The following is a 17,500-nucleotide window of genomic DNA, read 5'->3' as shown; positions in this document are numbered from 1 at the left end:
TCTCATCTGATCTTGGAAGCTAAGCAGGGCCGGGCCTGGTTAGTACTTGGATGGGAGACCACCTGGTAATACCAGGTGCTGTAGGCCTTTTCATTTTTCTCTCTTGTTCCGGCTTCCTTCAATGCTTGTTTTTAGATGTATAAAAGATGTAGGTCAATAGGAAAACAATACCTACGGCCACACCACCCTGAACAAGCCCAAACTCGTCTGATCTTGGAAGCTAAGCAGGGCTGGGCCTGGTTAGTACTTGGATGGGAGACCACCTGGAAATACCAGGTGCTGTAGGCTTTTTTTTTCTCTCTTGTTCCGGCCTCCTTCAATGCTGGTTTTGAGATGTATAAGAGATGTAGGTCAATAGGAAACCAATACCTACAGCCACACCACCCTGAACAAGCCCAATCTCGTCTGATCTTGGAAGCTAAGCAGAGCCGGGCCTGCTTAGTACTTGGATGGGAGACCACCTGGGAATACCAGGTGCTGTAGGTCTTTTTTTCTTCTCTCTTGTTCCGGCTTCCTTCAATGCTGTTTTCTAGATGTATAAGAGATGTAGGTCAATAGGAAAACAATACCTACAGCCACACCACCCTGAACAAGCCCAATCTCGTCTGATCTTGGAAGCTAAGCAGAGCCGGGCCTGGTTAGTACTTGGCTCAGAGACCACCTGGGAATACCAGGTGCTGTAGGCCTTTTTTTTTTTCTCTCTTGTTCCGGCTTCCTTCAATGCTTGTTTTTAGATGTATAAGAGATGTAGGTCAATAAGGAAACAATACCTACAGCCACAGCACCCTGAACAATCCCAATCTCGTTTGATCTTGGAAGCTAAGCAGGGCTGGGCCTGGTTAGTACTTGGATGGGAGACCACCTGGAAATACCAGGTGCTGTAGGCTTTTTTTTTTCTCTCTTGTTCCGGCCTCCTTCAATGCTGGTTTTGAGATGTATAAGAGATGTAGGTCAATAAGAAAACAATACCTACTGCCACACCACCCTGAACAAGCCCAATCTCATCTGATCTTGGAAGTTAAGCAGGGCTGGGCCTGGTTAGTACTTGGATGGGAGACCACCTGGAAATACCAGGTGCTGTAGGCATTTTTTTTCTCTCTTGTTCCGGCCTCCTTCAATGCTGGTTTTGAGATGTATAAGAGATGTAGGTCAATAAGAAACCAATACCTACAGCCACACCACCCTGAACAAGTCCAATCTCGTCTGATCTTGGAAGCTAAGCAGAGCCGGGCCTGGTTAGTACTTGGATGGGAGACCACCTGGGAATACCAGGTGCTGTAGGCCTTTTCTTCTTCTCTCTTGTTCCGGCTTCCTTCAATGCTGGTTTTTAGATGTATAAGAGATGTAGGTCAATAGGAAAACAATACCTACAGCCACACCACCCTGAACAAGCCCAATCTCGTCTGATCTTGGAAGCTAAGCAGGGACAAGCCTGTTTAGTACTTGGATGGGAAACCACCTGGGAATACCAGGTGCTGTAGGCTTTTTTTTTTCTCTCTTGCTCCGGCTTCCTTCAATGCTGGTTTTTAGATGTATAAGAGATGTAGGTCAATAGAAAACCAATACCTACATCCACACCACCCTGAACAAGCCCAATCTCGTCTGATCTTGGAAGCTAAGCAGAGCCGGGGCTGGTTAGCACTTGTATGCGAGACCACCTGGGAATACCAGGTGCTGTAGGCCCTTTTTTTTTTCTCTCTTGTTCCGACTTCCTTCAATGCTGGTTTTGAGATGTATAAGAGATGTAGGTCAATAGGAAACCAATACCTACAGCCCCACCACCCTGAACAAGCCCAATCTCGTCTGATCTTGAAAGCTAAGCAGGTCCGGGCCTGGTTAGTACTTTTTTTTTTATATCTTGTTCTGGCTTCCTTCAATGCTGGTTTTAAAATGTATAAGTGATGTAGGTCATTAGAAAACCAATACCTACAGCCACACCACCCTGGACAAGCCCAATCTCATCTGATCTTGGAAGCTAAGCAGGGCCGGGCCTGGTTAGTACTTGGATGGGAGACCACCTGGGAATACCAGGTGCTGTAGGCCATTTTTTTTTCTCTCTTGTTCCGGCTTCCTTCAATGCTTGTTTTTAGATGAATAAGAGATGTAGGTCAATAGGCAAACAATACCTACAGCCACACCACCCTGAACAAGCCCAATCTCGTCTGATCTTGGAAGCTAAGCAGAGCCGGGCCTGGTTAGTACTTGGATGGGAGACCACCTGGGAATACCAGGTGCTGTAGGCCTTTTTTTCTTCTCTCTTGTTCCGGCTTCCTTCAATGCTGGTTTTTAGATGTATAAGAGATGTAGGTCAATAGGAAAACAATACCTACAGCCGCACCACCCTGAACAAGCCCAATCTCGTCTGATCTTGGAAGCTAAGCAGGGACGAGCCTGGTTAGTACTTGGATGGGAGACCACCTGGGAATACCAGGTGCTGTAGGCCTTTTTTTTTTCTCTCTTGTTCCGGCTTCCTTCAATGCTGGTTTTTAGATGTATAAGAGATGTAGGTCAATAGGAAACCAAAACCTACATCCACACCACCCTGAACAAGCCCAATCTCGTCTGATCTTGGAAGCTAAGCAGAGTCGGGGCTGGTTATTACTTGGATGCGAGACCACCTGGGAATACCAGGTGCTGTAGGCGCTTTTTTTTTTCTCTCTTGTTCCGACTTCCTTCAATGCTGGTTTTGAGATGTATAAGAGATGTAGGTCAATAGGAAACCAATACCTACAACCCCACCACCCTGAACAAGCCCAATCTCGTCTGATCTTGAAAGCTAAGCAGGTCCGGGCCTGGTTAGTACTTTTTTTTTTATATCTTGTTCTGGCTTCCTTCAATGCTGGTTTTAAAATGTATAAGTGATGTAGGTCATTAGAAAACCAATACCTACAGCCACACCACCCTGGACAAGCCCAATCTTGTTTGATCTTGGAAGGTAAGCAGGGCTGGGCCTGGTTAGTACTTGGATGGGAGACCACCTGGGAATATCAGGTGCTGTAGGCCTTTTTTTTTTTCTCTCTTGTTCCGGCTTCCTTCAATGCTTGTTTTTAGATGAATAAGAGATGTAGGTCAATAGGAAAACAATACCTACAGCCACACCACCCTGAACAAGCCCAATCTCGTCTGATCTTGGAAGCTAAGCAGGGCTGGGCCTGGTTAGTACTTGGATGGGAGACCACCTGGAAATACCAGATGCTGTAGGCTTTTTTTTTTTCTCTCTTGTTCCGGCCTCCTTCAATGCTGGTTTTGAGATGTATAAAAGATGTAGGTCAATAGTAAACCAATACCTACAGCCACACCACCCTGAACAAGCCCAATCTCGTCTGATCTTGAAAGCTAAGCAGGTCCAGGCCTGGTTAGTACTTTTTTTTTTCTCTCTTGTTCTGGCTTCCTTCAATGCTGGTTTTAAAATGTATAAGTGATGTAGGTCATTAGGAAACCAATACCTACAGCCACACCACCCTGGACAAGCCCAATCTCGTCTGATCTTGGAAGCTAAGCAGGGCTGGGCCTGGTTAGTACTTGGATGGGAGACCACCTGGGAATACCAGTTGCTGTAGGCCTTTTTTTTTTTCTCTCTTGTTCCGGCTTCCTTCAATGCTTTTTTTAGATGTATAAGAGATGTAGGTCAATAAGAAAACAATACCTACAGCCACACCACCCTGAACAAGCCCAATCTCGTCTGATCTTGGAAGCTAAGCAGGGCTGGGCCTGGTTAGTACTTGGATGGGAGACCACCTGGGAATACCAGGTGCTGTAGGCCTTTTTTTTTTTCTCTCTTGTTCCGGCTTCCTTCAATGCTTGTTTTTAGATGTATAAGAGATGTAGGTCAATAAGGAAACAGTACCTACAGCCACAGCAACCTGAACAATCCCAATCTCGTTTGATCTTGGAAGCTAAGCAGGGCTGGGCCTGGTTAGTACTTGGATGGGAGACCACCTGGAAATACCAGGTGCTGTAGGCTTTTTTTTTTCTCTCTTGTTCCGGCCTCCTTCAATGCTGGTTTTGAGATGTATAAGAGATGTAGGTCAATAAGAAAACAATACCTACTGCCACACCACCCTGAACAAGCCCAATCTCATCTGATCTTGGAAGTTAAGCAGGGCTGGGCCTGGTTAGTACTTGGATGGGAGACCACCTGTAAATACCAGGTGCTGTAGGCATTTTTTTTCTCTCTTGTTCCGGCCTCCTTCAATGCTGGTTTTGAGATGTATAAGAGATGTAGGTCAATAAGAAACCAATACCTACAGCCACACCACCCTGAACAAGTCCAATCTCGTCTGATCTTGGAAGCTAAGCAGAGCCGGGCCTGGTTAGTACTTGGATGGGAGACCACCTGGGAATACCAGGTGCTGTAGGCCTTTTTTTCTTCTCTCTTGTTCCGGCTTCCTTCAATGCTGGTTTTTAGATGTATAAGAGATGTAGGTCAATAGGAAAACAATACCTACAGCCGCACCACCCTGAACAAGCCCAATCTCGTCTGATCTTGGAAGCTAAGCAGGGACGAGCCTGGTTAGTACTTGGATGGGAGACCACCTGGGAATACCAGGTGCTGTAGGCCTTTTTTTTTTCTCTCTTGTTCCGGCTTCCTTCAATGCTGGTTTTTAGATGTATAAGAGATGTAGGTCAATAGGAAACCAAAACCTACATCCACACCACCCTGAACAAGCCCAATCTCGTCTGATCTTGGAAGCTAAGCAGAGTCGGGGCTGGTTATTACTTGGATGCGAGACCACCTGGGAATACCAGGTGCTGTAGGCGCTTTTTTTTTTCTCTCTTGTTCCGACTTCCTTCAATGCTGGTTTTGAGATGTATAAGAGATGTAGGTCAATAGGAAACCAATACCTACAACCCCACCACCCTGAACAAGCCCAATCTCGTCTGATCTTGAAAGCTAAGCAGGTCCGGGCCTGGTTAGTACTTTTTTTTTTATATCTTGTTCTGGCTTCCTTCAATGCTGGTTTTAAAATGTATAAGTGATGTAGGTCATTAGAAAACCAACACCTACAGCCACACCACCCTGGACAAGCCCAATCTTGTCTGATCTTGGAAGGTAAGCAGGGCTGGGCCTGGTTAGTACTTGGATGGGAGACCACCTGGAAATACCAGATGCTGTAGGCTTTTTTTTTTTCTCTCTTGTTCCGGCCTCCTTCAATGCTGGTTTTGAGATGTATAAAAGATGTAGGTCAATAGTAAACCAATACCTACAGCCACACCACCCTGAACAAGCCCAATCTCGTCTGATCTTGAAAGCTAAGCAGGTCCAGGCCTGGTTAGTACTTTTTTTTTTCTCTCTTGTTCTGGCTTCCTTCAATGCTGGTTTTAAAATGTATAAGTGATGTAGGTCATTAGGAAACCAATACCTACAGCCACACCACCCTGGACAAGCCCAATCTCGTCTGATCTTGGAAGCTAAGCAGGGCTGGGCCTGGTTAGTACTTGGATGGGAGACCACCTGGGAATACCAGTTGCTGTAGGCCTTTTTTTTTTTCTCTCTTGTTCCGGCTTCCTTCAATGCTTTTTTTAGATGTATAAGAGATGTAGGTCAATAAGAAAACAATACCTACAGCCACACCACCCTGAACAAGCCCAATCTCGTCTGATCTTGGAAGCTAAGCAGGGCTGGGCCTGGTTAGTACTTGGATGGGAGACCACCTGGGAATACCAGGTGCTGTAGGCCTTTTTTTTTTTCTCTCTTGTTCCGGCTTCCTTCAATGCTTGTTTTTAGATGTATAAGAGATGTAGGTCAATAAGGAAACAATACCTACAGCCACAGCACCCTGAACAATCCCAATCTCGTTTGATCTTGGAAGCTAAGCAGGGCTGGGCCTGGTTAGTACTTGGATGGGAGACCACCTGGAAATACCAGGTGCTGTAGGCTTTTTTTTTTCTCTCTTGTTCCGGCCTCCTTCAATGCTGGTTTTGAGATGTATAAGAGATGTAGGTCAATAAGAAAACAATACCTACTGCCACACCACCCTGAACAAGCCCAATCTCATCTGATCTTGGAAGTTAAGCAGGGCTGGGCCTGGTTAGTACTTGGATGGGAGACCACCTGTAAATACCAGGTGCTGTAGGCATTTTTTTTCTCTCTTGTTCCGGCCTCCTTCAATGCTGGTTTTGAGATGTATAAGAGATGTAGGTCAATAAGAAACCAATACCTACAGCCACACCACCCTGAACAAGTCCAATCTCGTCTGATCTTGGAAGCTAAGCAGAGCCGGGCCTGGTTAGTACTTGGATGGGAGACCACCTGGGAATACCAGGTGCTGTAGGCCTTTTCTTCTTCTCTCTTGTTCCGGCTTCCTTCAATGCTGGTTTTTAGATGTATAAGAGATGTAGGTCAATAGGAAAACAATACCTACAGCCGCACCACCCTGAACAAGCCCAATCTCGTCTGATCTTGGAAGCTAAGCAGGGACAAGCCTGTTTAGTACTTGGATGGGAGACCACCTGGGAATACCAGGTGCTGTAGGCCTTTTTTTTTCTCTCTTGCTCCGGCTTCCTTCAATGCTGGTTTTTAGATGTATAAGAGATGTAGGTCAATAGAAAACCAATACCTACATCCACACCACCCTGAACAAGCCCAATCTCGTCTGATCTTGGAAGCTAAGCAGAGCCAGGGCTGGTTAGTACTTGTATGCGAGACCACCTGGGAATACCAGGTGCTGTAGGCCCTTTTTTTTTTCTCTCTTGTTCCGACTTCCTTCAATGCTGGTTTTGAGATGTATAAGAGATGTAGGTCAATAGGAAACCAATACCTACAGCCCCACCACCCTGAACAAGCCCAATCTCGTCTGATCTTGAAAGCTAAGCAGGTCCGGGCCTGGTTAGTACTTTTTTTTTTATATCTTGTTCTGGCTTCCTTCAATGCTGGTTTTAAAATGTATAAGTGATGTAGGTCATTAGAAAACCAATACCTACAGCCACACCACCCTGGACAAGCCCAATCTCATCTGATCTTGGAAGCTAAGCAGGGCCGGGCCTGGTTAGTACTTGGATGGGGGACCACCTGGGAATACCAGGTGCTGTAGGCCATTTTTTTTTTCTCTCTTGTTCCGGCTTCCTTCAATGCTTGTTTTTAGATGAATAAGAGATGTAGGTCAATAGGAAAACAATACCTACAGCCACACCACCCTGAACAAGCCCAATCTTGTCTGATCTTGGAAGCTAAGCAGGGCTGGGCCTGGTTAGTACTTGGATGGGAGACCACCTGGAAATACCAGATGCTGTAGGCTTTTTTTTTTCTCTCTTGTTCCGGCCTCCTTCAATGCTGGTTTTGAGATGTATAAAAGATGTAGGTCAATAGTAAACCAACACCTACAGCCACACCACCCTGAACAAGCCCAATCTCGTCTGATCTTGAAAGTTAAGCAGGTCCGGGCCTGGTTAGTACTTTTTTTTTTCTCTCTTGTTCTGGCTTCCTTCAATGCTGGTTTTAAAATGTATAAGTGATGTAGGTCATTAGGAAACCAATACCTACAGCCACACCACCCTGGACAAGCCCAATCTCGTCTGATCTTGGAAGCTAAGCAGGGCCAGGCCTGGTTAGTACTTGGATGGGAGACCACCTGGGAATACCAGGTGCTGTAGGCCTTTTCTTCTTCTCTCTTGTTCCGGCTTCCTTCAATGCTGGTTTTTAGATGTATAAGAGATGTAGGTCAATAGGAAAACAATACCTACAGCCGCACCACCCTGAACAAGCCCAATCTCGTCTGATCTTGGAAGCTAAGCAGGGACAAGCCTGTTTAGTACTTGGATGGGAGACCACCTGGGAATACCAGGTGCTGTAGGCCTTTTTTTTTCTCTCTTGCTCCGGCTTCCTTCAATGCTGGTTTTTAGATGTATAAGAGATGTAGGTCAATAGAAAACCAATACCTACATCCACACCACCCTGAACAAGCCCAATCTCGTCTGATCTTGGAAGCTAAGCAGAGCCGGGGCTGGTTAGTACTTGTATGCGAGACCACCTGGAAATACCAGGTGCTGTAGGCCCTTTTTTTTTTCTCTCTTGTTCCGACTTCCTTCAATGCTGGTTTTGAGATGTATAAGAGATGTAGGTCAATAGGAAACCAATACCTACAGCCCCACCACCCTGAACAAGCCCAATCTCGTCTGATCTTGAAAGCTAAGCAGGTCCGGGCCTGGTTAGTACTTTTTTTTTTATATCTTGTTCTGGCTTCCTTCAATGCTGGTTTTAAAATGTATAAGTGATGTAGGTCATTAGAAAACCAATACCTACAGCCACACCACACTGGACAAGCCCAATCTCATCTGATCTTGGAAGCTAAGCAGGGCCAGGCCTGGTTAGTACTTGGATGGGAGACCACCTGGGAATACCAGGTGCTGTAGGCCATTTTTTTTTTCTCTCTTGTTCCGGCTTCCTTCAATGCTTGTTTTTAGATGAATAAGAGATGTAGGTCAATAGGAAAACAATACCTACAGCCACACCACCCTGAACAAGCCCAATCTTGTCTGATCTTGGAAGCTAAGCAGGGCTGGGCCTGGTTAGTACTTGGATGGGAGACCACCTGGAAATACAAGATGCTGTAGGCTTTTTTTTTTCTCTCTTGTTCCGGCCTCCTTCAATGCTGGTTTTGAGATGTATAAAAGATGTAGGTCAATAGTAAACCAACACCTACAGCCACACCACCCTGAACAAGCCCAATCTCGTCTGATCTTGAAAGTTAAGCAGGTCCGGGCCTGGTTAGTACTTTTTTTTTTCTCTCTTGTTCTGGCTTCCTTCAATGCTGGTTTTAAAATGTATAAGTGATGTAGGTCATTAGGAAACCAATACCTACAGCCACACCACCCTGGACAAGCCCAATCTCGTCTGATCTTGGAAGCTAAGCAGGGCCAGGCCTGGTTAGTACTTGGATGGGAGACCACCTGGGAATACCAGGTGCTGTAGGTCTTTTTTTTTTTCTCTCTTGTTCCGGCTTCCTTCAATGCTTGTTTTTAGATGTATAAGAGATGTAGGTCAATAAGAAAACAATACCTACAGCCACACCACCCTGAACAAGCCCAATCTCGTCTGATCTTGGAAGCTAAGCAGGGCTGGGCCTGGTTAGTACTTGGATGGGAGACCACCTGGAAATACCAGGTGCTGTAGGCTTTTTTTTTTCTCTCTTGTTCCGGCCTCCTTCAATGCTGGTTTTGAGATGTATAAGAGATGTAGGTCAATAGGAAACCAATACCTACAGCCACACCACCCTGAACAAGCCCAATCTCGTCTGATCTTGGAAGCTAAGCAGAGCCAGGCCTGGTTAGTACTTGGATGGGAGGCCACCTGGGAATACCAGGTGCTGTAGGCCTTTTTTTCTTCTCTCTTGTTCCGGCTTCCTTCAATGCTGGTTTCTAGATGTATAAGAGATGTAGGTCAATAGGAAACCAATACCTACAGCCACACCACCCTGAACAAGCCCAATCTCGTCTGATCTTGGAAGCTAAGCAGGTCCGGGCCTGGTTAGTACTTGGATGCGAGACCACCTGGGAATACCAGGTGCTGTAGGCCCTTTTTTTTTTCTCTCTTGTTCCGACTTCCTTCAATGCTGGTTTTGAGATGTATAAGAGATGTAGGTCAATAGTAAACCAATACCTACAGCCACACCACCCTGAACAAGCCCAATCTTGTCTGATCTTGGAAGCTAAGCAGGGCTGGGCCTGGTTAGTACTTGCATGGGAGACCTCCTGGAAATACCAGGGGCTGTAGGCTTTTTTTTTTCTCTCTTGTTCCGGCCTCCTTCAATGCTGGTTTTGAGATGTATAAGAGATGTAGGTCAATAGGAAACCAATACCTACAGCCACACCACCCTGAACAAGCCCAATCTTGTCTGATCTTGAAAGCTAAGCAGGTCCGGGCCTGGTTAGTACTTTTTTTTTTCTCTCTTGTTCTGGCTTCCTTCAATGCTGGTTTTAAAATGTATAAGTGATGTAGGTCATTAGGAAACCAATACCTACAGCCACACCACCTTGGACAAGCCCAATCTCGTCTGATCTTGGAAGCTAAGCAGAGCCGGGCCTGGTTAGTACTTGGCTCAGAGACCACCTGGGAATACCAGGTGCTGTAGGCCTTTTTTTTTTTCTCTCTTGTTCCGGCTTCCTTCAATGCTTGTTTTTAGATGTATAAGAGATGTAGGTCAATAAGGAAACAATACCTACAGCCACAGCACCCTGAACAATCCCAATCTCGTTTGATCTTGGAAGCTAAGCAGGGCTGGGCCTGGTTAGTACTTGGATGGGAGACCACCTGGAAATACCAGGTGCTGTAGGCTTTTTTTTTTCTCTCTTGTTCCGGCCTCCTTCAATGCTGGTTTTGAGATGTATAAGAGATGTAGGTCAAAAAGAAAACAATACCTACTGCCACACCACCCTGAACAAGCCCAATCTCATCTGATCTTGGAAGTTAAGCAGGGCTGGGCCTGGTTAGTACTTGGATGGGAGACCACCTGTAAATACCAGGTGCTGTAGGCATTTTTTTTCTCTCTTGTTCCGGCCTCCTTCAATGCTGGTTTTGAGATGTATAAGAGATGTAGGTCAATAAGAAACCAATACCTACAGCCACACCACCCTGAACAAGTCCAATCTCGTCTGATCTTGGAAGCTAAGCAGAGCCGGGCCTGGTTAGTACTTGGTTGGGAGCCCACCTGGGAATACCAGGTGCTGTAGGCCTTTTCTTCTTCTCTCTTGTTCCGGCTTCCTTCAATGCTGGTTTTTAGATGTATAAGAGATGTAGGTCAATAGGAAAACAATACCTACAGCCGCACCACCCTGAATAAGCCTAATCTCGTCTGATCTTGGAAGCTAAGCAGGGACAAGCCTGTTTAGTACTTGGATGGGAGACCACCTGGGAATACCAGGTGCTGTAGGCCTTTTTTTTTCTCTCTTGCTCCGGCTTCCTTCAATGCTGGTTTTTAGATGTATAAGAGATGTAGGTCAATAGAAAACCAATACCTACATCCACACCACCCTGAACAAGCCCAATCTCGTCTGATCTTGGAAGCTAAGCAGAGCCGGGGCTGGTTAGTACTTGAATGCGAGACCACCTGGGAATACCAGGTGCTGTAGGCCCTTTTTTTTTTCTCTCTTGTTCCGACTTCCTTCAATGCTGGTTTTGAGATGTATAAGAGATGTAGGTCAATAGGAAACCAATTCCTACAGCCCCACCACCCTGAACAAGCCCAATCTCGTCTGATCTTGAAAGCTAAGCAGGTCCGGGCCTGGTTAGTACTTTTTTTTTTATATCTTGTTCTGGCTTCCTTCAATGCTGGTTTTAAAATGTATAAGTGATGTAGGTCATTCGAAAACCAATACCTACAGCCACACCACCCTGGACAAGCCCAATCTCATCTGATCTTGGAAGCTAAGCAGGGCCGGGCCTGGTTAGTACTTGGATGGGAGACCACCTGGGAATACCAGGTGCTGTAGGCCATTTTTTTTTTCTCTCTTGTTCCGGCTTCCTTCAATGCTTGTTTTTAGATGAATAAGAGATGTAGGTCAATAGGAAAACAATACCTACAGCCACACCACCCTGAACAAGCCCAATCTTGTCTGATCTTGGAAGCTAAGCAGGGCTGGGCCTGGTTAGTACTTGGATGGGAGACCACCTGGAAATACCAGATGCTGTAGGCTTTTTTTTTTCTCTCTTGTTCCGGCCTCCTTCAATGCTGGTTTTGAGATGTATAAAAGATGTAGGTCAATAGTAAACCAACACCTACAGCCACACCACCCTGAACAAGCCCAATCTCGTCTGATCTTGAAAGCTAAGCAGGTCCGGGCCTGGTTAGTACTTTTTTTTTTCTCTCTTGTTCTGGCTTCCTTCAATGCTGGTTTTAAAATGTATAAGTGATGTAGGTCATTAGGAAACCAATACCTACAGCCACACCACCCTGGACAAGCCCAATCTCGTCTGATCTTGGAAGCTAAGCAGGGCCAGGCCTGGTTAGTACTTGGATGGGAGACCACCTGGGAATACCAGGTGCTGTAGGTCTTTTTTTTTTTCTCTCTTGTTCCGGCTTCCTTCAATGCTTGTTTTTAGATGTATAAGAGATGTAGGTCAATAAGAAAACAATACCTACAGCCACACCACCCTGAACAAGCCCAATCTCGTCTGATCTTGGAAGCTAAGCAGGGCTGGGCCTGGTTAGTACTTGGATGGGAGACCACCTGGAAATACCAGGTGCTGTAGGCTTTTTTTTTTCTCTCTTGTTCCGGCCTCCTTCAATGCTGGTTTTGAGATGTATAAGAGATGTAGGTCAATAGGAAACCAATACCTACAGCCACACCACCCTGAACAAGCCCAATCTCATCTGATCTTGGAAGCTAAGCAGAGCCAGGCCTGGTTAGTACTTGGATGGGAGACCACCTGGGAATACCAGGTGCTGTAGGCCTTTTTTTTTTCTCTCTTGTTCCGGCTTCCTTCAATGCTGGTGTTGAGATGTATAAGAGATGTAGGTCAATAGGAAACTAATACCTACAGCCACTCCATCTTGAACAAGAACAATCTCGTCTGATCTTGAAAGATAAGCCGCGCCAGGCCTAGTTAGTACATGGATGGGAGACCACCTGGGAATGCCAGGTGCTGTAGGCCTTTTTTTTTCTCTTTTGATCCGGCTTCCTTCAATGCTGGTTTTCAGATGTATAAGTGATGTAGGTCATAAGGACACCAAATGCTACAGCCACAACACGCTGAACAAGCCCAATCTCATCTGATCTTGGAAGCTAAGCAGAGCCGGGCCTGGTTAGTACTTGGATGCGAGACCACCTGGGAATACCAGGTGCTGTAGGCCTTTTTTTCTTCTCTCTTGTTCCGGCTTCCTTCAATGCTGGTTTCTAGATGTATAAGAGATGTAGGTCAATAGGAAACCAATACCTACAGCCACACCACCCTGAACAAGCCCAATCTCGTCTGATCTTGGAAGCTAAGCAGGTCCGGGCCTGGTTAGTACTTGGATGCGAGACCACCTGGGAATACCAGGTGCTGTAGGCCCTTTTTTTTTTCTCTCTTGTTCCGACTTCCTTCAATGCTGGTTTTGAGATGTATAAGAGATGTAGGTCAATAGGAAACCAATACCTACAGCCACACCACCCTGAACAAGCCCAATCTTGTCTGATCTTGGAAGCTAAGCAGGGCTGGGCCTGGTTAGTACTTGGATGGGAGACCTCCTGGAAATACCAGTGGCTGTAGGCTTTTTTTTTTCTCTCTTGTTCCGGCCTCCTTCAATGCTGGTTTTGAGATGTATAAGAGATGTAGGTCAATAGGAAACCAATACCTACAGCCACACCACCCTGAACAAGCCCAATCTTGTCTGATCTTGAAAGCTAAGCAGGTCCGGGCCTGGTTAGTACTTTTTTTTTTCTCTCTTGTTCTGGCTTCCTTCAATGCTGGTTTTAAAATGTATAAGTGATGTAGGTCATTAGGAAACCAATACCTACAGCCACACCACCCTGGACAAGCCCAATCTCGTCTGATCTTGGAAGCTAAGCAGAGCCGGGCCTGGTTAGTACTTGGCTCAGAGACCACCTGGGAATACCAGGTGCTGTAGGCCTTTTTTTTTTCTCTCTTGTTCCGGCTTCCTTCAATGCTTGTTTTTAGATGTATAAGAGATGTAGGTCAATAAGGAAACAATACCTACAGCCACAGCACCCTGAACAATCCCAATCTCGCTTGATCTTGGAAGCTAAGCAGGGCTGGGCCTGGTTAGTACTTGGATGGGAGACCACCTGGAAATACCAGGTGCTGTAGGCTTTTTTTTTTCTCTCTTGTTCCGGCCTCCTTCAATGCTGGTTTTGAGATGTATAAGAGATGTAGGTCAATAAGAAAACAATTCCTACTGCCACACCACCCTGAACAAGCCCAATCTCATCTGATCTTGGAAGTTAAGCAGGGCTGGGCCTGGTTAGTACTTGGATGGGAGACCACCTGTAAATACCAGGTGCTGTAGGCATTTTTTTTCTCTCTTGTTCCGGCCTCCTTCAATGCTGGTTTTGAGATGTATAAGAGATGTAGGTCAATAAGAAACCAATACCTACAGCCACACCACCCTGAACAAGTCCAATCTCGTCTGATCTTGGAAGCAGAGCCGGGCCTGGTTAGTACTTGGATGGGAGACCACCTGGGAATACCAGGTGCTGTAGGCCTTTTCTTCTTCTCTCTTGTTCCGGCTTCCTTCAATGCTGGTTTTTAGATGTATAAGAGATGTAGGTCAATAGGAAAACAATACCTACAGCCGCACCACCCTGAACAAGCCTAATCTCGTCTGATCTTGGAAGCTAAGCAGGGACAATCCTGTTTAGTACTTGGATGGGAGACCACCTGGGAATACCAGGTGCTGTAGGCCTTTTCTTCTTCTCTCTTGTTCCGACTTCCTTCAATGCTGGTTTTTAGATGTATAAGAGATGTAGGTCAATAGAAAACCAATACCTACATCCACACCACCCTGAACAAGCCCAATCTCGTCTGATCTTGGAAGCTAAGCAGAGCCGGGGCTGGTTAGTACTTGTATGCGAGACCACCTGGGAATACCAGGTGCTGTAGGCCCTTTTTTTTTTCTCTCTTGTTCCGACTTCCTTCAATGCTGGTTTTCAGATGTATAAGTGATGTAGGTCATAAGGAAACCAAATGCTACAGCCACAACACGCTGAACAAGCCCAATCTCATCTGATCTTGGAAGCTAAGCAGAGCCGGGCCTGGTTAGTACTTGGATGCGAGACCACCTGGGAATACCAGGTGCTGTAGGCATTTTTTTTTTCTCTCTTGTTCCGACTTCCTTCAATGCTGGTTTTGAGATGTATAAGAGATGTAGGTCAATAGGAAACAAATACCTACAGCCACACCACCCTGAACAAGCCCAATCTCGTCTGATCTTGAAAGCTAAGCAGGTCCGGGCCTGGTTAGTACTTTTTTTTTTCTCTCTTGTTCTGGCTTCCTTCAATGCTGGTTTTGAGATGTATAAGTGATGTAGGTCATTAGGAAACTAATACCTACTGCCACACCACCCTGAACAAGCCCAATCTCATCTGATCTTGGAAGCTAAGCAGGGCCAGGCCTATTTAGTACTTGGATGGGAGACCACCTGGGAATACCAGGTGCTGCAGGCTTTTTTTTTTTCTCTCTTGTTCCAGCTTCCTTCAATGCGGGTTTTTAGATGTATAAGAGATGTAGGTCAATATGAAAACAATACCTACAGCCGCACCACCCTGAACAAACCCAATATCATCTGATCTTGGAAGCTAAGCAGGGACGGGCCTGGTTAGAACTTGGGTGGGAGACCACCTGGGAATACCAGGTGCTGTAGGCCTTTTTTTTTTCTCTCTTGTTCCGGCTTCCTTTAATGCTGGTTTTTTAGATGTATAAGAGATGTAGGTCAACAGGAAACCAATACCTACAGCCACACCACCCTGAACAAGCCCAATCTTGTCTGATCTTGGAAGCTAAGCAAGTCCGGGCCTGGTTAGTACTTTTTTTTTTCTCTCTTGTTCTGGCTTCCTTCAATGCTGGTTTTAAAATGTATAAGTGATGTAGGTCATTAGGAAACCAATACCTACAGCCACACCACCTTGGACAAGCCCAATCTCATCTGATCTTGGAAGTTAAGCAGGTCTGGGCCTGGTTAGTACTTGGATGGGAGACCACCTGGAAATACCAGGTGCTGTAGGCATTTTTTTTCTCTCTTGTTCCGGCCTCCTTCAATGCTGGTTTTGAGATGTATAAGAGATGTAGGTCAATAAGAAACCAATACCTACAGCCACACCACCCTGAACAAGTCCAATCTCGTCTGATCTTGGAAGCTAAGCAGAGCCGGGCCTGGTTAGTACTTGGATGGGAGACCACCTGGGAATACCAGGTGCTGTAGGCCTTTTCTTCTTCTCTCTTGTTCCGGCTTCCTTCAATGCTGGTTTTTAGATGTATAAGAGATGTAGGTCAATAGGAAAACAATACCTGCAGCCGCACCACCCTGAACAAGCCCAATCTCGTCTGATCTTGGAAGCTAAGCAGGGACAAGCCTGTTTAGTACTTGGATGGGAGACCACCTGGGAATACCAGGTGCTGTAGGCCTTTTTTTTTCTCTCTTGCTCCGGCTTCCTTCAATGCTGGTTTTTAGATGTATAAGAGATGTAGGTCAATAGAAAACCAATACCTACATCCACACCACCCTGAACAAGCCCAATCTCGTCTGATCTTGGAAGCTAAGCAGAGCCGGGGCTGGTTAGTACTTGGATGGGAGACCACCTGGGAATACCAGGTGCTGTAGGCCATTTTTTTTTTCTCTCTTGTTCCGGCTTCCTTCAATGCTTGTTTTTAGATGAATAAGAGATGTAGGTCAATAGGAAAACAATACCTACAGCCACACCACCCTGAACAAGCCCAATCTTGTCTGATCTTGGAAGCTAAGCAGGGCTGGGCCTGGTTAGTACTTGGATGGGAGACCACCTGGAAATACCAGATGCTGTAGGCTTTTTTTTTTCTCTCTTGTTCCGGCCTCCTTCAATGCTGGTTTTGAGATGTATAAAAGATGTAGGTCAATAGTAAACCAATACCTACAGCCACACCACCCTGAACAAGCCCAATCTCATCTGATCTTGAAAGCTAAGCAGGTCCAGGCCTGGTTAGTACTTTTTTTTTTCTCTCTTGTTCTGGCTTCCTTCAATGCTGGTTTTAAAATGTATAAGTGATGTAGGTCATTAGGAAACCAATACCTACAGCCACACCACCCTGGACAAGCCCAATCTCGTCTGATCTTGGAAGCTAAGCAGGGCCAGGCCTGGTTAGTACTTGGATGGGAGACCACCTGGGAATACCAGGTGCTGTAGGCCTTTTTTTTTTTCTCTCTTGTTCCGGCTTCCTTCAATGCTTGTTTTTAGATGTATAAGAGATGTAGGTCAATAAGAAAACAATACCTACAGCCACACCACCCTGAACAAGCCCAATCTCGTCTGATCTTGGAAGCTAAGCAGGGCTGGGCCTGGTTAGTACTTGGATGGGAGACCACCTGGAAATACCAGGTGCTGTAGGCTTTTTTTTTTCTCTCTTGTTCCGGCCTCCTTCAATGCTGGTTTTGAGATGTATAAGAGATGTAGGTCAATAGGAAACCAATACCTACAGCCACACCACCCTGAACAAGCCCAATCTCGTCTGATCTTGGAAGCTAAGCAGAGCCGGGCCTGGTTAGTACTTGGATGGGAGACCACCTGGGAATACCAGGTGCTGTAGGCCTTTTTTTCTTCTCTCTTGTTCCGGCTTCCTTCAATGCTGGTTTCTAGATGTATAAGAGATGTAGGTCAATAGGAAACCAATACCTACAGCCACACCACCCTGAACAAGCCCAATCTCGTCTGATCTTGGAAGCTAAGCAGGTCCAGGCCTGGTTAGTACTTGGATGCGAGACCACCTGGGGATACCAGGTGCTGTAGGCCCTTTTTTTTTTCTCTCTTGTTCCAACTTCCTTCAATGCTGGTTTTGAGATGTATAAAAGATGTAGGTCAATAGAAAACCAATACC

At 45.9% G+C, this 17,500-nt stretch overlaps 30 non-coding genes and 45 pseudogenes across 30 annotated transcripts in view; all 75 read left to right on the top strand.

Annotated features, from left to right (window-relative positions):
* Positions 1–87, top strand: part of LOC142128062 (5S ribosomal RNA) — a 119-nt gene extending 32 nt beyond the window's left edge. The window contains exon 1 of the ribosomal RNA XR_012685519.1: positions 1–87. This exon is cut by the window's left edge and continues 32 nt beyond it. This is a non-coding gene — a ribosomal RNA (5S ribosomal RNA).
* Positions 88–169: 82 nt separating this feature from the next.
* LOC142128100 (5S ribosomal RNA) lies at positions 170–288 on the top strand. The gene has a single exon (XR_012685555.1). It is a non-coding gene; the product is annotated as a 5S ribosomal RNA (ribosomal RNA).
* Positions 289–367: 79 nt separating this feature from the next.
* Positions 368–486, top strand: LOC142128079 (5S ribosomal RNA). The gene has a single exon (XR_012685536.1). It is a non-coding gene; the product is annotated as a 5S ribosomal RNA (ribosomal RNA).
* Positions 487–567: 81 nt separating this feature from the next.
* LOC142128354 (5S ribosomal RNA) lies at positions 568–686 on the top strand (annotated as a pseudogene).
* Positions 687–768: 82 nt separating this feature from the next.
* LOC142128207 (5S ribosomal RNA) lies at positions 769–887 on the top strand (annotated as a pseudogene).
* Positions 888–967: 80 nt separating this feature from the next.
* Positions 968–1,086, top strand: LOC142128066 (5S ribosomal RNA). Its single transcript, XR_012685524.1, has one exon. It is a non-coding gene; the product is annotated as a 5S ribosomal RNA (ribosomal RNA).
* A 79-nt stretch (positions 1,087–1,165) lies between these two features.
* On the top strand, positions 1,166–1,284 carry LOC142128122 (5S ribosomal RNA). The gene has a single exon (XR_012685575.1). It is a non-coding gene; the product is annotated as a 5S ribosomal RNA (ribosomal RNA).
* An 81-nt stretch (positions 1,285–1,365) lies between these two features.
* LOC142128309 (5S ribosomal RNA) lies at positions 1,366–1,484 on the top strand (annotated as a pseudogene).
* Positions 1,485–1,564: 80 nt separating this feature from the next.
* LOC142128499 (5S ribosomal RNA) lies at positions 1,565–1,683 on the top strand (annotated as a pseudogene).
* Positions 1,684–1,924: 241 nt separating this feature from the next.
* On the top strand, positions 1,925–2,043 carry LOC142128045 (5S ribosomal RNA). The gene has a single exon (XR_012685504.1). It is a non-coding gene; the product is annotated as a 5S ribosomal RNA (ribosomal RNA).
* Positions 2,044–2,124: 81 nt separating this feature from the next.
* On the top strand, positions 2,125–2,243 carry LOC142128054 (5S ribosomal RNA). The gene has a single exon (XR_012685512.1). It is a non-coding gene; the product is annotated as a 5S ribosomal RNA (ribosomal RNA).
* An 81-nt stretch (positions 2,244–2,324) lies between these two features.
* On the top strand, positions 2,325–2,443 carry LOC142128165 (5S ribosomal RNA; annotated as a pseudogene).
* An 81-nt stretch (positions 2,444–2,524) lies between these two features.
* LOC142128481 (5S ribosomal RNA) lies at positions 2,525–2,643 on the top strand (annotated as a pseudogene).
* A 241-nt stretch (positions 2,644–2,884) lies between these two features.
* LOC142128135 (5S ribosomal RNA) lies at positions 2,885–3,003 on the top strand (annotated as a pseudogene).
* Positions 3,004–3,085: 82 nt separating this feature from the next.
* On the top strand, positions 3,086–3,204 carry LOC142128156 (5S ribosomal RNA; annotated as a pseudogene).
* Positions 3,205–3,444: 240 nt separating this feature from the next.
* Positions 3,445–3,563, top strand: LOC142128072 (5S ribosomal RNA). Its single transcript, XR_012685529.1, has one exon. It is a non-coding gene; the product is annotated as a 5S ribosomal RNA (ribosomal RNA).
* Positions 3,564–3,644: 81 nt separating this feature from the next.
* Positions 3,645–3,763, top strand: LOC142128069 (5S ribosomal RNA). Its single transcript, XR_012685527.1, has one exon. It is a non-coding gene; the product is annotated as a 5S ribosomal RNA (ribosomal RNA).
* Positions 3,764–3,845: 82 nt separating this feature from the next.
* LOC142128292 (5S ribosomal RNA) lies at positions 3,846–3,964 on the top strand (annotated as a pseudogene).
* An 80-nt stretch (positions 3,965–4,044) lies between these two features.
* On the top strand, positions 4,045–4,163 carry LOC142128108 (5S ribosomal RNA). Its single transcript, XR_012685562.1, has one exon. It is a non-coding gene; the product is annotated as a 5S ribosomal RNA (ribosomal RNA).
* Positions 4,164–4,242: 79 nt separating this feature from the next.
* Positions 4,243–4,361, top strand: LOC142128121 (5S ribosomal RNA). The gene has a single exon (XR_012685574.1). It is a non-coding gene; the product is annotated as a 5S ribosomal RNA (ribosomal RNA).
* Positions 4,362–4,442: 81 nt separating this feature from the next.
* On the top strand, positions 4,443–4,561 carry LOC142128164 (5S ribosomal RNA; annotated as a pseudogene).
* An 81-nt stretch (positions 4,562–4,642) lies between these two features.
* On the top strand, positions 4,643–4,761 carry LOC142128480 (5S ribosomal RNA; annotated as a pseudogene).
* Positions 4,762–5,002: 241 nt separating this feature from the next.
* LOC142128305 (5S ribosomal RNA) lies at positions 5,003–5,121 on the top strand (annotated as a pseudogene).
* A 240-nt stretch (positions 5,122–5,361) lies between these two features.
* Positions 5,362–5,480, top strand: LOC142128070 (5S ribosomal RNA). Its single transcript, XR_012685528.1, has one exon. It is a non-coding gene; the product is annotated as a 5S ribosomal RNA (ribosomal RNA).
* Positions 5,481–5,561: 81 nt separating this feature from the next.
* On the top strand, positions 5,562–5,680 carry LOC142128057 (5S ribosomal RNA). The gene has a single exon (XR_012685515.1). It is a non-coding gene; the product is annotated as a 5S ribosomal RNA (ribosomal RNA).
* Positions 5,681–5,762: 82 nt separating this feature from the next.
* On the top strand, positions 5,763–5,881 carry LOC142128206 (5S ribosomal RNA; annotated as a pseudogene).
* An 80-nt stretch (positions 5,882–5,961) lies between these two features.
* Positions 5,962–6,080, top strand: LOC142128107 (5S ribosomal RNA). Its single transcript, XR_012685561.1, has one exon. It is a non-coding gene; the product is annotated as a 5S ribosomal RNA (ribosomal RNA).
* A 79-nt stretch (positions 6,081–6,159) lies between these two features.
* Positions 6,160–6,278, top strand: LOC142128120 (5S ribosomal RNA). Its single transcript, XR_012685573.1, has one exon. It is a non-coding gene; the product is annotated as a 5S ribosomal RNA (ribosomal RNA).
* An 81-nt stretch (positions 6,279–6,359) lies between these two features.
* Positions 6,360–6,478, top strand: LOC142128320 (5S ribosomal RNA; annotated as a pseudogene).
* Positions 6,479–6,558: 80 nt separating this feature from the next.
* Positions 6,559–6,677, top strand: LOC142128491 (5S ribosomal RNA; annotated as a pseudogene).
* A 241-nt stretch (positions 6,678–6,918) lies between these two features.
* LOC142128106 (5S ribosomal RNA) lies at positions 6,919–7,037 on the top strand. The gene has a single exon (XR_012685560.1). It is a non-coding gene; the product is annotated as a 5S ribosomal RNA (ribosomal RNA).
* An 82-nt stretch (positions 7,038–7,119) lies between these two features.
* LOC142128251 (5S ribosomal RNA) lies at positions 7,120–7,238 on the top strand (annotated as a pseudogene).
* Positions 7,239–7,477: 239 nt separating this feature from the next.
* Positions 7,478–7,596, top strand: LOC142128065 (5S ribosomal RNA). The gene has a single exon (XR_012685522.1). It is a non-coding gene; the product is annotated as a 5S ribosomal RNA (ribosomal RNA).
* An 81-nt stretch (positions 7,597–7,677) lies between these two features.
* On the top strand, positions 7,678–7,796 carry LOC142128319 (5S ribosomal RNA; annotated as a pseudogene).
* An 80-nt stretch (positions 7,797–7,876) lies between these two features.
* LOC142128489 (5S ribosomal RNA) lies at positions 7,877–7,995 on the top strand (annotated as a pseudogene).
* Positions 7,996–8,236: 241 nt separating this feature from the next.
* On the top strand, positions 8,237–8,355 carry LOC142128117 (5S ribosomal RNA). Its single transcript, XR_012685570.1, has one exon. It is a non-coding gene; the product is annotated as a 5S ribosomal RNA (ribosomal RNA).
* Positions 8,356–8,437: 82 nt separating this feature from the next.
* On the top strand, positions 8,438–8,556 carry LOC142128366 (5S ribosomal RNA; annotated as a pseudogene).
* Positions 8,557–8,795: 239 nt separating this feature from the next.
* Positions 8,796–8,914, top strand: LOC142128411 (5S ribosomal RNA). Its single transcript, XR_012685605.1, has one exon. It is a non-coding gene; the product is annotated as a 5S ribosomal RNA (ribosomal RNA).
* An 82-nt stretch (positions 8,915–8,996) lies between these two features.
* LOC142128031 (5S ribosomal RNA) lies at positions 8,997–9,115 on the top strand. Its single transcript, XR_012685491.1, has one exon. It is a non-coding gene; the product is annotated as a 5S ribosomal RNA (ribosomal RNA).
* Positions 9,116–9,195: 80 nt separating this feature from the next.
* Positions 9,196–9,314, top strand: LOC142128223 (5S ribosomal RNA; annotated as a pseudogene).
* Positions 9,315–9,395: 81 nt separating this feature from the next.
* Positions 9,396–9,514, top strand: LOC142128232 (5S ribosomal RNA; annotated as a pseudogene).
* An 82-nt stretch (positions 9,515–9,596) lies between these two features.
* Positions 9,597–9,715, top strand: LOC142128267 (5S ribosomal RNA; annotated as a pseudogene).
* A 239-nt stretch (positions 9,716–9,954) lies between these two features.
* On the top strand, positions 9,955–10,073 carry LOC142128400 (5S ribosomal RNA; annotated as a pseudogene).
* An 82-nt stretch (positions 10,074–10,155) lies between these two features.
* Positions 10,156–10,274, top strand: LOC142128205 (5S ribosomal RNA; annotated as a pseudogene).
* Positions 10,275–10,354: 80 nt separating this feature from the next.
* Positions 10,355–10,473, top strand: LOC142128105 (5S ribosomal RNA). Its single transcript, XR_012685559.1, has one exon. It is a non-coding gene; the product is annotated as a 5S ribosomal RNA (ribosomal RNA).
* A 79-nt stretch (positions 10,474–10,552) lies between these two features.
* On the top strand, positions 10,553–10,671 carry LOC142128241 (5S ribosomal RNA; annotated as a pseudogene).
* An 81-nt stretch (positions 10,672–10,752) lies between these two features.
* LOC142128360 (5S ribosomal RNA) lies at positions 10,753–10,871 on the top strand (annotated as a pseudogene).
* Positions 10,872–10,951: 80 nt separating this feature from the next.
* On the top strand, positions 10,952–11,070 carry LOC142128454 (5S ribosomal RNA; annotated as a pseudogene).
* A 241-nt stretch (positions 11,071–11,311) lies between these two features.
* Positions 11,312–11,430, top strand: LOC142128033 (5S ribosomal RNA). Its single transcript, XR_012685493.1, has one exon. It is a non-coding gene; the product is annotated as a 5S ribosomal RNA (ribosomal RNA).
* Positions 11,431–11,512: 82 nt separating this feature from the next.
* Positions 11,513–11,631, top strand: LOC142128250 (5S ribosomal RNA; annotated as a pseudogene).
* A 239-nt stretch (positions 11,632–11,870) lies between these two features.
* Positions 11,871–11,989, top strand: LOC142128399 (5S ribosomal RNA). Its single transcript, XR_012685604.1, has one exon. It is a non-coding gene; the product is annotated as a 5S ribosomal RNA (ribosomal RNA).
* Positions 11,990–12,071: 82 nt separating this feature from the next.
* LOC142128030 (5S ribosomal RNA) lies at positions 12,072–12,190 on the top strand. The gene has a single exon (XR_012685490.1). It is a non-coding gene; the product is annotated as a 5S ribosomal RNA (ribosomal RNA).
* An 80-nt stretch (positions 12,191–12,270) lies between these two features.
* LOC142128112 (5S ribosomal RNA) lies at positions 12,271–12,389 on the top strand. The gene has a single exon (XR_012685566.1). It is a non-coding gene; the product is annotated as a 5S ribosomal RNA (ribosomal RNA).
* A 280-nt stretch (positions 12,390–12,669) lies between these two features.
* On the top strand, positions 12,670–12,788 carry LOC142128381 (5S ribosomal RNA; annotated as a pseudogene).
* Positions 12,789–12,869: 81 nt separating this feature from the next.
* LOC142128231 (5S ribosomal RNA) lies at positions 12,870–12,988 on the top strand (annotated as a pseudogene).
* An 82-nt stretch (positions 12,989–13,070) lies between these two features.
* LOC142128318 (5S ribosomal RNA) lies at positions 13,071–13,189 on the top strand (annotated as a pseudogene).
* Positions 13,190–13,428: 239 nt separating this feature from the next.
* On the top strand, positions 13,429–13,547 carry LOC142128355 (5S ribosomal RNA; annotated as a pseudogene).
* Positions 13,548–13,628: 81 nt separating this feature from the next.
* Positions 13,629–13,747, top strand: LOC142128279 (5S ribosomal RNA; annotated as a pseudogene).
* An 80-nt stretch (positions 13,748–13,827) lies between these two features.
* On the top strand, positions 13,828–13,946 carry LOC142128101 (5S ribosomal RNA). Its single transcript, XR_012685556.1, has one exon. It is a non-coding gene; the product is annotated as a 5S ribosomal RNA (ribosomal RNA).
* A 79-nt stretch (positions 13,947–14,025) lies between these two features.
* Positions 14,026–14,139, top strand: LOC142128432 (5S ribosomal RNA; annotated as a pseudogene).
* Positions 14,140–14,220: 81 nt separating this feature from the next.
* On the top strand, positions 14,221–14,339 carry LOC142128435 (5S ribosomal RNA; annotated as a pseudogene).
* An 81-nt stretch (positions 14,340–14,420) lies between these two features.
* Positions 14,421–14,539, top strand: LOC142128460 (5S ribosomal RNA; annotated as a pseudogene).
* Positions 14,540–14,621: 82 nt separating this feature from the next.
* Positions 14,622–14,740, top strand: LOC142128405 (5S ribosomal RNA; annotated as a pseudogene).
* Positions 14,741–14,980: 240 nt separating this feature from the next.
* Positions 14,981–15,099, top strand: LOC142128342 (5S ribosomal RNA; annotated as a pseudogene).
* An 81-nt stretch (positions 15,100–15,180) lies between these two features.
* LOC142128307 (5S ribosomal RNA) lies at positions 15,181–15,299 on the top strand (annotated as a pseudogene).
* A 241-nt stretch (positions 15,300–15,540) lies between these two features.
* Positions 15,541–15,659, top strand: LOC142128138 (5S ribosomal RNA; annotated as a pseudogene).
* Positions 15,660–15,738: 79 nt separating this feature from the next.
* LOC142128119 (5S ribosomal RNA) lies at positions 15,739–15,857 on the top strand. The gene has a single exon (XR_012685572.1). It is a non-coding gene; the product is annotated as a 5S ribosomal RNA (ribosomal RNA).
* Positions 15,858–15,938: 81 nt separating this feature from the next.
* Positions 15,939–16,057, top strand: LOC142128352 (5S ribosomal RNA; annotated as a pseudogene).
* An 80-nt stretch (positions 16,058–16,137) lies between these two features.
* On the top strand, positions 16,138–16,256 carry LOC142128310 (5S ribosomal RNA; annotated as a pseudogene).
* Positions 16,257–16,338: 82 nt separating this feature from the next.
* LOC142128249 (5S ribosomal RNA) lies at positions 16,339–16,457 on the top strand (annotated as a pseudogene).
* A 239-nt stretch (positions 16,458–16,696) lies between these two features.
* LOC142128064 (5S ribosomal RNA) lies at positions 16,697–16,815 on the top strand. Its single transcript, XR_012685521.1, has one exon. It is a non-coding gene; the product is annotated as a 5S ribosomal RNA (ribosomal RNA).
* Positions 16,816–16,897: 82 nt separating this feature from the next.
* Positions 16,898–17,016, top strand: LOC142128029 (5S ribosomal RNA). Its single transcript, XR_012685489.1, has one exon. It is a non-coding gene; the product is annotated as a 5S ribosomal RNA (ribosomal RNA).
* An 80-nt stretch (positions 17,017–17,096) lies between these two features.
* LOC142128053 (5S ribosomal RNA) lies at positions 17,097–17,215 on the top strand. The gene has a single exon (XR_012685511.1). It is a non-coding gene; the product is annotated as a 5S ribosomal RNA (ribosomal RNA).
* Positions 17,216–17,296: 81 nt separating this feature from the next.
* On the top strand, positions 17,297–17,415 carry LOC142128418 (5S ribosomal RNA; annotated as a pseudogene).
* An 82-nt stretch (positions 17,416–17,497) lies between these two features.
* Positions 17,498–17,500, top strand: part of LOC142128316 (5S ribosomal RNA) — a 119-nt pseudogene continuing 116 nt past the window's right edge.

This window comes from Mixophyes fleayi, unplaced genomic scaffold, assembly GCF_038048845.1.
Source record: "Mixophyes fleayi isolate aMixFle1 unplaced genomic scaffold, aMixFle1.hap1 Scaffold_300, whole genome shotgun sequence".
Lineage (NCBI taxonomy): Eukaryota > Metazoa > Chordata > Amphibia > Anura > Limnodynastidae > Mixophyes > Mixophyes fleayi.
The sequence above is the reverse complement of the archived record's forward strand: the minus strand, read 5'-3'. Positions and strand labels throughout refer to the sequence as shown.